A 12,848-nucleotide genomic window follows, 5' to 3' on the forward strand; every position below is an offset into this window, starting at 1 on the left:
GAGGTTTGTCTATCTTATTGATCTTCTTAAAGAACCAACTCTTTGTTTCATTGATTCTTTGTAATATTTTCCTAATTTCTACCTTATTGATTTCAGCCCTCAGTTTGATTACTTCCTGGTGTCTACTCCTCCATGGTGAGTTTGCTTCTTTTTGCTCTAAAGCTTTCAGTTGTTCAGTCAATTCGCTAGTATGACTATTCTCCATGTTCTTCATGTAGGCACTTAGTGCTATGAACTTTCCTCTTATCACTGCTTTCAGAGTGTCCCATAAGTTTGGGTATGCTGTGTCTACATTCTCATTAAATTCTAGGAAGTCTTTAATTTCTTTTTTTATTTCTTCCTCAACCCAGGAATGGTGCAATTCAGTGTTATTCAATTTTCCACGAGTTTGTAGGTTCCTGAAAATTGTATTGCTGTTGAATTCTAACTTTAAAGCATGGTGATCTGATAAGATACAGGAGGTTATTTCAATTCTTTTGTATCTGTGGAGGTTTGCTTTGTTGCCAACTATGTGGTCAATTTTAGAGAAGGTTCCATGTGGTGCTGAGAAGAAAGTATATTCTTTTGTGTTTGGATGGAATGTAAACCCAGTTCGGTCATAACTTCTGTTAGATCCTTTGATTCTTTGTTAAGTTTCTGTCTGGTGGTCCTGTCTAGTGGTGAAAGCAGGGTGTTGAAGTCTGCTACTATAAGTCTGTGTGGTTTTATGTGTGGTTTGAGCTTTAGTAATGTTGCTTTTACAAATGTGGCTGCCTTCATATTTGGGACATAGATGTTCAGGATTGAGACTTCATCTTGATGGACTTTTACTGTGATGAGTATGAAACACCCTTCTTCATCTCTTTTGATTGATTTTAGTTTGAATTCTAATTTGTTAGTTATTAGGATTGTTACACCAGCTTGTCTCTTGGGCCCATTTGATTGGAAAATCTTTTCTCAACCCTTTATTCTGAGGTAACGCCTGTCTTTGAAGTTGAGGTCTGGTTCTTGTATACAGCAGAAGGATGGATTCTGTCTTCGTATCCATTCTGTTAGCCTGTATCTTTTTATGGCAGCTTATTGACACTGAGGGATATTAATGTCCTTTGATTGTTGGTTCTTGTTTGTTTTGGTTTTATTGTTCATGGTGTCATATTTTGTGGATTTTGCCCTCCTGTTTCTTTTTATGTTTGAGAAAACTGGATTATCTATTGCCTATGTTTTTGTGAGTATAGTTATCTTCCTTGGGTTCCTTGCAGTTTTCCTTCCAGAACTTTCTGTAGTGCTGGATTTGTGGATATGAATTGTTTAAGTCTGGTTTTCTCATGAATATCTTGTTTTTTCCATCTATAGTGTTTGAAAGTTTTGCTGGCTACAGTAGTCTTTGATGGTATTCATGCTCCCTTAGTGTTTGTAAGATATCTATTCAGGACCTTCTGCCTTTCAAAGTTTCCATTGAGAAGTCGGGTGTGATTATGGTTAGCCTTTTTCCTTTGCTGTTCTTAATATTTTCTCTTTATTACGTAGGTTTGTTGTTTTGATTATTATGTGTCGAGGGGACTTCTTTTTGTGGTTCAGTCTGTTTGGTGTTCTGAAAGCTTCTTGTACTTTTATAGGCATATACTTCTGTAGGTTTGGGAAGTTTTCTTCTATGATTTTTTGAATATGTTTTCTGTACCTTTGAGCTGTATTTCTTCACCTTCTTCTATACCTATTATTCTTAGGTTTGGCCTTTTCATGGTGTCCCATATTTCCTGGATATTTTGTGTTAGGGATTTGTTGGACTTGAGATTTTCTTTGGTTGATGACTTTATATCCTCTAGCAAGTCTTCAACAACTGAGATTCTCTCTTCCAGCTCTTGAATTCTATTGGTTATACTCACATCTTTAGTTCCTGATCATTTATCCTGCCTTTCTATTTCTACCATTCCCTCATTCTGTGTATTCTTTATTGTGTCTATTTCAGATTTCATGCCTTGAACTATTTTGAGTGTTTCCTTCACTTGTTTGGCTGTTTTCTCTTGGCTTTTTTTTTTTTTTAGATTATTTAAGAGATTTGTTTATTTCTTGAATTTTTTGGTTTGTCTTTCCCTCCACTTCAAGTAAGTTTTTGCTTGTTTCTTCTTGTTTCTTATTTAAAGGTCTCCATCATCTTCCTAAGATAATTTCTGAGGACCATCTCTTCTTCATCATCTGTGTTGGCCTATTCAGATCTTGCTGGTGTGGAGTCCCTAGATTCTGGTTGTGTCATATTGGTCTTTCACTTGTTCAGTGTGTTCTTATTCAGTCTTCTTCCCATGTCTCCTTCCAGTGGGTGCAGATGAGGTCTCTCTATCTCCTCTTGTCACTAAGTAGTGTTGTGGGGCAAGACTTCTGTGTCCGTAGCTCTGGATGGTCTTGCCTCTCCTGGTAGTCTCCTCACTCTTGGTAGGGATCAGGCCTGTGGAGGAGGTGGGAGGAAGTGTGAGTTGTTTCCAGACTCAGGGAGCTTCTCCCTGCTTCAATATGGGTCAGTCCAGCAGATCTACGTGTTTCATTGTACTTCTAAGATATTCCTTTGCATTTTCGGGATGGGTTAGAGGGTTTCCTTTAGATTCCTTCTTTGTTTTAGTTGAGTCCTCTTCATTGTTTCTATGTCCTTGTTGAATTATATTCTCAATACTTGTGTTATCTTAATCATTTCTGATAGTTTTATTGGGCATCACTCAGGTGTTTATTCATTATAGTATTTCTCCTAATTTCAATGAACTATTTCTTTGTATCTTCTTCAACTCTCTTGAGACATTTGATGAACCTCATGACTCTTCAACTTCTATGTCCTGGAGTTCATGTAGGTGATTCTCATTTACAAAGTTTTCTACAGGACTGAATATTTTAGAGAGACGATACTGGCTTGATCTTCTAGATTGTTTATGTATTTATGATGAGATCTGGATAAGTGGACTTCTTTTGCTAATTCTTATGTCATATATAGAAAAAACATGTTGAGGTAGAAGAGAGTAGGAGTAGGCATGTTGGGCCTAGAAGTTAACAATATCTTGGGTATAATGAAGTTTGGTAGACAGATGGTACTAGGCAGGTTACAGGATGTGTCTCATGGTCTGTGCCCATCATTTAGAATTTATCTGGCTGTGTGGAAAGACTTGATTTGGTATCAGAGGAACCTGTGAGCTGATGTGAAAGTAAAGAAGGTCCTAGCAGAGACCTAGAGATTGGTAGCAGCTAAGACAAGAGTGGCCAAACTAAGACTGGGGCACTGGGTTTTGGGCCTGAGATAGATCTATCAGGTTGGACAGATTGTGCAGAGTGTCAGGGAGACTCAACAGGCTAGACCCTGAAGAAGGGTGTGGAAGATATGTGTGAATAGAGAGGTTAGACACAGCACAAAAAGGACCTGTGTGTGGTGGTAGGTAGAGTCTCAAGTATCTTGAAGAAAGGCTGTCGTTTGCTTGTAATAGAAGGAAGCCTCTTCTAGTTAAGAGTGCAATTATACCCATTTAAAAGCCAGGAAATTGTTATAACAGTTATAACAGTTATAAAGTAAGTTATAACTTACCTTTTGTTCATGGAAAGTTTACTTATGAGGTAATAAGACGTGGATTGCTAACGTTTACATGACCTTATTCTCTTTTCTAGATGCCTGTGAAAATACTCATTATGGATATTTTGACAAAGATAAGTTTCCTGTATATTAAGGCCATGCAGAACTGTTAGGAATGTCATGAAAGAGGATGGAATTTACTAATTATCAGTTCAAATTGAGATGAAATTTTGTAGCAATTATACAGAAGTACAGACCCACAGTTTTAAGTTCTTTAATTGACAAATAAGAAAACTGTACCTACTTAAAGAACAGTATGTAATGATGCTTTATTAAGTTTATACTTTGCGTAATATTTAAATAAGACATCTATTATGATAAATATTTATTTGTGATCAAAATAATCAAAATTATTTCTTGTAGTATTTTTGCTTTTGCTCATAGGTTATAATTTAGTGGTCATTTCAATGTACAATAGAATATTGGAACTATGTAGTGATATATTACCTGTGATTTATTAAAACTCCACTTTGGTTTCAGGAAAGCAAAGTCAGCCTTAAGGTATAGAGATTAGGCAGTGGTGAGACATACCTTTAATCTCAGCATCCAGAAGCTGGGAGGTGGTGGCATACACCTTTCATTTTAGGACTCAAGATTAAGAGATAGACAAATCTCTCTCAGTTACCCAGATCTATACAAGAGTGAAACAGTCTAAAAGAGAATTGCAGCTCACACCTTTAATCCCAACATCAGCGAAATATATAAGACTTAAGCAAGGTCTCAGAGAGATATTTATTCTCCAACCACACTGAAGATAGGAGTCATTCATTCTTCAGCGCTGATGGGGGAAGTGCTTTTGTGTATGTATTTGTCTTATTGGATGATCAATAAAGTATTGTTTGGACAATGAAGCAGCAAGTTAGGCAGGACTAGGAGTCAAGGAGGATTCTGGGAAATTTAGTAAAGAAGTGGTGATCTGCAGGAGGAGACATGGCAAGGAGACTCATATATAAACAAGGGCAAAAAGGAAGTGAGCCCTTTTTCTCTTCCTCCAGAGTCACCATGTGATCCTGGGATGAGGAATGGAAGGCATCCTAAATAAGATAAGTCTTATAAAATATATTGATTTATGATAATTAAGACTGAGATAACATGTGAGAAATCCTAGTCATTGGCCAAGCAGCATTTGTACCTATTATATGTCTCTGTATATAATTTGGGGTCCTAACTTAACAGGCAGAACTCAGGCATCTGGCAGAAAGTGCCCATATGGTGGTAGGGCTCAGGTGACTTTTAGCGGAAAGATTTATCATAATACAGTCCCACTGAGGAAATGTTACAGTCTGAGACTTGATGAGAGCTTGTGGAGACAGGACCAGCCCATTCAAACTGAGGTAGAGGTAAGAAGCTAGTGGCCAGCTGGTTTGATTTTCTGATATTCAGTTGGAAGCTTAAACCCCAATATCAGACTCTGGGTCATTTATTCATTATTCGTGTTACAGAGCTATGTCTCTTTACTTACTCCTACATAGTGCTTTAGATAAATCCTTTGCAATCTCTCTTCTTTTCTTTCCTAGTTTCCTCAACCTGTGCTTCCTACTATTGTAGACACAGGCCCCATGGACATAGGTGTATGAGAAAGCCTGAGTTCTAGCTCTAGAACTCACATGAGGAAGATGAGAACCTCCACACATGGGCATTGACATATTTACGATCTACAACTAAAATAAATAATACAAACATAGTTAAATTTTTGGTTCACATTTAAGTCTGATTGGACACTATTTCATTCTATTTTGTGGCAATAATTAGTTTGGTTGGTTATTTCTTTCTGTTATTTTTACTAACATAAATTTTTGAATCCTTTTATAGTTCTGTAAGAAGTGCCATTGGTATTTAATCTAGAAAAAAGTGGACATCTGGGAAAGTTTACCTTTCTCAGATGTGTAAAGAAAAAGTAGAATACTTCAAGGTGTAATAAATACTAAATTAAAGAATCGATCTTAATTTGATATTTACTTCTTAAAAATATCAATACCTGATGGCTTCCGTACTCTAATTTACCATTAAAAATAACTAATTCTATTTTGTTTATAATTATTATATATATTTAAGAGGAAGGAATTCTTCTGAAAATTCTTTGAAGCCAGGGAATCCTAATATCAACACTGCAAAATAGCATAAAATTGTCTTAGGATGGTTTTTATTTCCATCATAAAGACCATAAGCAAAAGTTTGGGGGAAGGACGAGTTTGTTACATCTCACAGGTTATAGACTATTATGGAGGGAAACCAAAGAGAGAATTCAAGGAAGAATTGTAGAGGTCATGAATGAATGCTACTAACTACCTTGCTCTCAATGGCCTGTTCTACCTGTCCTCGCATGTCACCCAAGGTCTCTTACTATGGGTAACATCATTCCTTGTTAACTGGATCTTTCTATATCAGTCATTGATTTAATAAATCTTATGGAAGTATTTTCTTAATGTATGTTCTGATTGCACCTATGGCAAGTTGACAAAAAACTACTAGGACGAACAATAAAAAATCTGTATTACAATATCCTGATGAACACAGAAACAAAAATTTGTCAACAATGTATTATCGAATCAAAGCCAACATTACAATAAAAACATTAATTTCCATGATCAAATGGTATTCATCTCAAGGACCAATCCATAAATTTTATAAGTAATAGCAATACACTGAAAGACAAATACATGATTATCTCCATAGTTTTAGAAAAGGGTTTTGGTAAAATCACATCCTTTATTGATAACAGCTGTGAAAAGATGTATTATAAGAACAAAGTCCTTCAATACAACCAAGGCCATGGTTAAAAAAAAACTTCAAATTTATTTTTTGAAAGAGGGAAGTTAATAAGTATTTTCATTATGATTGTAATAATTTGAATGAGAAAGCCTCCATATTTGAAGGTTTGTTTCCCTATTGGTAGAACTGTTTAAAAAGCAGTAAGAGGTGTTTCCTTGATGGAGTTGTTGTGTCACTATAAGTGAGAACTGAAGTTTCAGAATCTCATTTAGATTCAAAGTTTACTCTCTCTAACTAGTGATTGTGGAATAAGATATAAAATCTCAGCTAATGCTCTAGGGCCATACCTGCCTTTCAGCTGCCATGCTTCCTGCTATAATGGTCATGGAATTTAGACCTTTGAAATTGTATGTGGCCACGTAAATTCTTTCTTCTCTAAGGTGTCTTTATCATGATGCCATAGAATAGAGTAGTAACTGATACAATTATGTTAGTTTTTACCATTTATGTTTAGTTCCATATCAGTGGTCCTAGATAGAGCTATCAGACCAGAAAAATGAATTAAGTGGCCTTCATATTGGAAAGACAGAATAAAATATATCACTGTTTCAGAATTGCATGAAGATAGATAGGAGACAGATAAGTAGATGATAGATAGGTAGATAGATGATAGTTAGAAGATAACTAAACAGACATACAGATAGATAGATAGATAGGTAGATAGATAGATAGATAGATAGATAGATAGATAGATAGATAGATATACAGACAGATATATATGTACTCCTGGAGCTGATAAAATAATTCAGCAAAGTTACAAGATTTAAAAAATCAACATTAATTATCAGGAAATTATTTTTTAGTGAAAATAAGTGCCCTAAATGGCCAAATCAATAAGATAAAATGGGTATCTTATTTGTGTTTCAAACCACTAAAATTGTATTACATTGTCTAAGTGAACATATAAATAAACAGTATAAAGCTAAGTTTGTATTTTCTTAAAAATAAATGTGAAATTAGTGATTTAATGTGTTCTATTTTGTGGCTAAAAAAGTTGTACTTAAGAAAAATTGTAATCATGTTTACATTCAAAAACTATATCTTAAAAATTGGGTAAATAAAATGCAAATACTGTGTTTTCCACTCTTGGAACCTATTTAGATTATGTCTGAATAGATGTTTTGCCATGAATATCTCTCCAACTGAAAATTCCTTATTTTAAACAAAAAGTACAAGATGATTTACATGCAACATCACCCTGTTAATTAGAAAGCCTTACAATCTAATCACCACCATTTTATTACCTTTACATTGAGAAACCATTTCAGGGAATTGAACTGAAGCCTGCTGGGAAAGTTCTGAATGTTCAGTTGGTCTGTGATTTTAAGATGGAAATGCTGAGTTTCATCCTATTAATAAATAATTAAAGATGCATCCGCTACAACTCTAATCTATAGCATTTCATTTTCACTTCTCCTTGGAGAGTGTCCGTTACATCTTAATAATGCATCACTCATGGGAATCTAGCAAGCAGCTCTTCAGAAATTCCAACATGAAAAGAAATGTCAGACTTTATACATATGTGACCTAACCTTTGACAAGAAAGATGCTGTACTTGTTAAATAAGAATGAATCTTCTTTTCAAGAAAATAGTATCATTGCAAAACAATTACTTAAAGAATTTAATTAATTTATTTTTGAGACAAGATCTATTCTTGATTTATGGAAATCTTCCTTTGTCTCTTGAGTACTTGGACTATATGAATAACCTACCATGCCCTGCTAATAATTTCATTTGCTCTATTATTAAATAAGTATTTAAGAAACTATGCAGTATATTATGCACTTAATTTCTCCTTATACCCTGTTTTAATAATTGATCAATCTGTAATAGATGAAAAAGATCCTTTCATTACATAGAATATTAATTAATGACTATTTCAGGCACAAACATGAAAATGGCTAAATAGTTAAGATATCTGCTTCATATAATTAAATAAAAATAGTTTCAATGGTGATGGGGCAGGTCCTTCTGTGTATATGTTTGTCTTATTGGTTGATAAATAAAGTACTGTTGGCCAATAGGAAAGCAAGATAGGCGGGAGTAGTGTGGGGGACTAAAGTATTTCCACTATGGAATATTTTGAGATTCAGCCTTGGGTCTCATTAAACATGGAGCACTGGAAAGCTCTGACCCACTATTGTATTGTTAATGTCAGTAAGGCTACTACTGTTTACCATGGCCTGAGGGTAATATGCCTCTTATTTGCATCTGTATGTGCCTAAGCATCTGAATAGGCCCTCACCTGGGTGGAGGAGAGAGTTGTGTGTGAATAACTTGTGAATATAGAAGGTTAGGAAGAAAGGTGAGTGGCCAGAGCATCAGGGAACAAAGAGAGAAATGGTTGCCTCATGGTATTAGCAGGATGGTTAAGAAACACCAGAAAAGATGGCTAATAAAGAAATGACTCCAGTTCCACAATATGGAACTGAGAGTTCTCTGAAGATGACAAGATGCCTGTGTTTGGTCTTTATTGCCATTGGGTTGCTCAGAGCTTCCAGGTCCACACACCCCCACTCAGGTAGAACATCATGGACTGAGGCTGAGACATGCTGGGCCACTACAGAGTAAGAGTAAAGGGGGATTCTGGGAAATGTAGTAAAAAGATCCAGGCAGGAAGTGAAAGAGCAGGCAGACTCAGAATAAAAGCAGGGTCAAGAAGGAAATCATCCTCTTGCTCTTTCTCTTCCTCCTGCTCTGTTCTCTACAGAGCCACCATGTGATCCTGGGAAGAGGAGGCCAGCAGAAGGCATCCTCAATAAGTCTTATAAAATTTATAGATTTATTATAATTAAGACTGAGCTAGCATATAAATTCCTAGTCAATTGACCAGCAGCATTGTTAACTAATATAAGACTCTATATGTTACTTGGACCATAATGCAGCAGGCAGAACTCAGGTGGCTGGCAGAAAGATTTATCATTACACAGTGGTTTTTGTTGAATTTAGTTTGACAAAAAGTTTTGCGTTTATGTGAAGGAAACTAACAAGGCAGAGGAATGGAAAGTTTTGCTTGGTCATTAAACAAATGAATCAGATTTTACTCTTCCCCACAGAACACTTTTTGATAATGATTAGTATGCTATGGATAAAAAGTACAAACATGTAAGACATTATCAAAATATGCAATATAAAACATATGTAAAGGGCCTAATGGGAAATCAATGAAATACCGGCATATTACATTTCATTTAGAGTAAACAATTAACTTGGTTGTTTAGGATAAATAAACTTTTTACTTCTAAACAGAGAATCATAAGAGAAAAGAAATATTATTATACATATTTTGAAAGTTAACCCTTTATTTTAGATGGAGGAATGAAATAACATAATAATACATGTTAACAGTATTTACTTATGTAAATGTTATAATAAATGTTAATATATTATGATTATATATTGTAAAGAAATCTTAATAAGAGTAGTGGAATACACAACTGTTTTATTTTTGAGATATGTTCATCTCACAAAGCCCAGCATAGCCTGAAATGCTCCGACCTCTTGTCTCTACCTCTCCCTTACTCATTGATCATTCAAGAAAAGTATTACCAGACATCAGTTTGTGTATATATATTTAGATATTATATAAATAATTATGTATAGCATATAATAAATACAATTATTTTAAAATAATTTTCAAAATCCAGACATAATGTCAATTAAAATGAATTAATTACCTCCTGTTTTTCTGTTGGAAAAATTAAAAATGTTCACTGTATTACAACAAAGACAATACAGGAAAATTTCATTGAAAGCAGGATGTAATGATTCATTTTTGATTCTTTTATCGTTTCTTTCTTTCTTTTTTTTCTTTGCTTTTGAGACAGGGTTATACTGTGTAGCCCTGTCTGTCCTGAAACTTACTTTGTAGACTAGGCTGGCCTGGAACTCACAGAGATCGATCTACTTCCACCTCCCAAGTGCTGGGATTAAAGGCATAAGCAACCACTGTCCAGTCCATTAATGATTCTTATCATATAGATTAGAGATTATCTGAAGACTTGATTGTCAATGCAATCCTATATATAAGAAAATTCCACATATACTATTATTAATGTAATCTTGTAAACTACGTTCAGGTTTCTTTTTTAATTTATTGTATTTTTATTTTTATAATATTGTAAATGGATTTTAAATTAGAAACAAGCTTCTTTTACATGTCAATCCTAGTTCCCTCTCCCTCCCCTCCTCTTCTGCCCCCATCAGGTTTCTATTGTTGAAAATAATGTAATAAAACTGGCTGCCACATTAAAAAAATAAAAGTCTTGATTTATAGTATACATAACATGCTTGTTTTAATTTTGCATGGGAAATACATTTTTCATTAAACATCAAATACAACTAACTTTTGGAAATCTATTTGTTCAGAAGTGAGTAATTACCAAGATGCAATATATTTCAAAGTGTCTCTATTTCAAATGCTAAAAGAATAGCTAAAATAAACAAAAACTGTACAAAAGTGTTTTTGGCAATGTGTATATGTATGATAGATGAGATTATGGAGACAGTCATACATTGATTGCTGGGAAGCTGCAAACCCATTGTAAACTGTGAATAAAAGAATAATCAGACAAAAAATGAGGCCTTGCTTTTTTTTTTTTTTTTTTTTCTGGGCCTGTTGGTCAAGCGTCCCTGGGTTTATGGAAGGTGATCATGATCATGGCGATGTGTGAGCAGATGAAAGTGAAAATGGGCAAGTTGCTCAAGTTTATTGAAACATACTGTCCTGAGAACTTGGCTACCCTAGGGTATGTGGAGACATGGCCCAGGAGAATACCTATGATTCTGAGGCCAATCTGACTATCCTGAAATTGAACCAGTTCAATCTATCATTCTTTCAGACCACAGCCACTGCCCCGACTCAGACAAAAGCCCTCTCTAACCTTCCCTACACCGACCTCACCATGTGTACATGTATGACGGATCAAAAGCATCAGTGGATTGGCTCATCTGACACATATTGTACCTCGGGGACCTGCTGTAGACCTGCTACTTTCAAGCCATCTGGCAAGCCGTGAATGAAAACATGGACTTCCTGGGAGGCATAAATGGCTTTGTAGAAGAAATTTATCTGCCACGAGGTGGGTACTACATGCCAGTAGAGCTGAGCTGCTCACTGAGATGTGTGGAGATCTGACTCGCAGCCACCTGAAGGTGTGGATGAGCAAGTACAGCGGGAGTGCAGACAAGAAGAGCAGATCTTCAACTGCAAGCGAGAAGAGAGTGTTAAGCCCAAGAACACCTTGGAGAAAATCAACTTTGACAGTGTGTCCTCCCGGTAACTGTGCATGCTTTTAATAAATGCTTGTTTACTCCAAAGAATGTTGTTGAAATTTATTAGATGTTATAAAATAAAAGAAATAATTTAGATTAACAAAAATGCACTCACTAAAAGCCACTGATTCGACAATTATTCTAATGTAATCTTAGCAGGCTAACTTCTAACATTACAGAGAAGCTTAAATATTCTACTAAATTCCCATGCATATTTAAGCTGCAAAATACTTTATGATGTAGATTTTATAACAAAAATCAAGATATTAAAGGAATCAATGTAAAATAATGGGTCATCTTCAAAGTATAACAGGTTGACCAACATCACACCTGTCAAAATGTGGATATAAAAGTGGCTCTTCAGATTAGCAGTTAACTGTAATAGATTCAGGCAATAACATATTATTTAACTTCAATAATATTAGGCACCAAATCCTGAAACTACATATTGCTAAGTTGAAGGAACCAATCTTGAAAGAAAAAAAGAATGAAAGAAAGAAAAAAAGAATGAAAGAAAGAAAAAAGAAAATAAGGCAGATAGTATGTTTTAGAAGATGAAGATGCTTACCATGCAAACCTAACAACTGTAGTTTCATGATCAGGACCCACATCAAAGTGGAAATAGAGAATCTGCTCTACAAATTTTGCCTCTGATTTCCACATGTACACTGTGGTATGTACACCCTCATACATATCGAGCGTGCGCGTGCACACACACACACACACACACACACACACACACACACACACACCAATAATAAAACCCTAAATATTCTAGATTTTCATGTGTAGAACAGTCTGGAAAAGGTAAGATGAGATAATTTTGGAAGTTACAAAGATTGCACTCAGGGATTGGAGTGTGGAGATATGCTGAACAATGGTAGCTCTTAGGCCAGGAGATGATTCCATGTTATATAATTACCATGCTACATTGTGGTGATATATTGCTTATGATCTAATAAAGCTTGCTTGATGATCAGAGTGTAGAGCTAAGTCACCAGTTAGCCACACCCCTATTTAAGACCTAGGCCACTAATTAGCTACAGACACACTAAGCTACTAGTTAGCCACACACATAAGCCACTATTTAGCCACAGAGGACAGACAGTGATGGCCACACCTTTAATCCCATCACTAGGATGACAAGACAGATGGATCTCTGTGAGTTCAAGGCCATCTGGGGCTACATGAATGTTAATGACCTTTTTTCTTCAAGAGGAA

General features: G+C 35.3%; 1 pseudogene; it reads left to right on the forward strand.

Annotated features, from left to right (window-relative positions):
* The first annotated feature begins 11,012 nt into the window (after positions 1 to 11,012).
* On the forward strand, positions 11,013 to 11,635 carry LOC100761924 (annotated as a pseudogene).
* Positions 11,636 to 12,848: the final 1,213 nt, after the last annotated feature.

The sequence above is a fragment of the Cricetulus griseus genome (assembly GCF_003668045.3).
Source record: "Cricetulus griseus strain 17A/GY chromosome 1 unlocalized genomic scaffold, alternate assembly CriGri-PICRH-1.0 chr1_0, whole genome shotgun sequence".
NCBI lineage: Eukaryota > Metazoa > Chordata > Mammalia > Rodentia > Cricetidae > Cricetulus > Cricetulus griseus.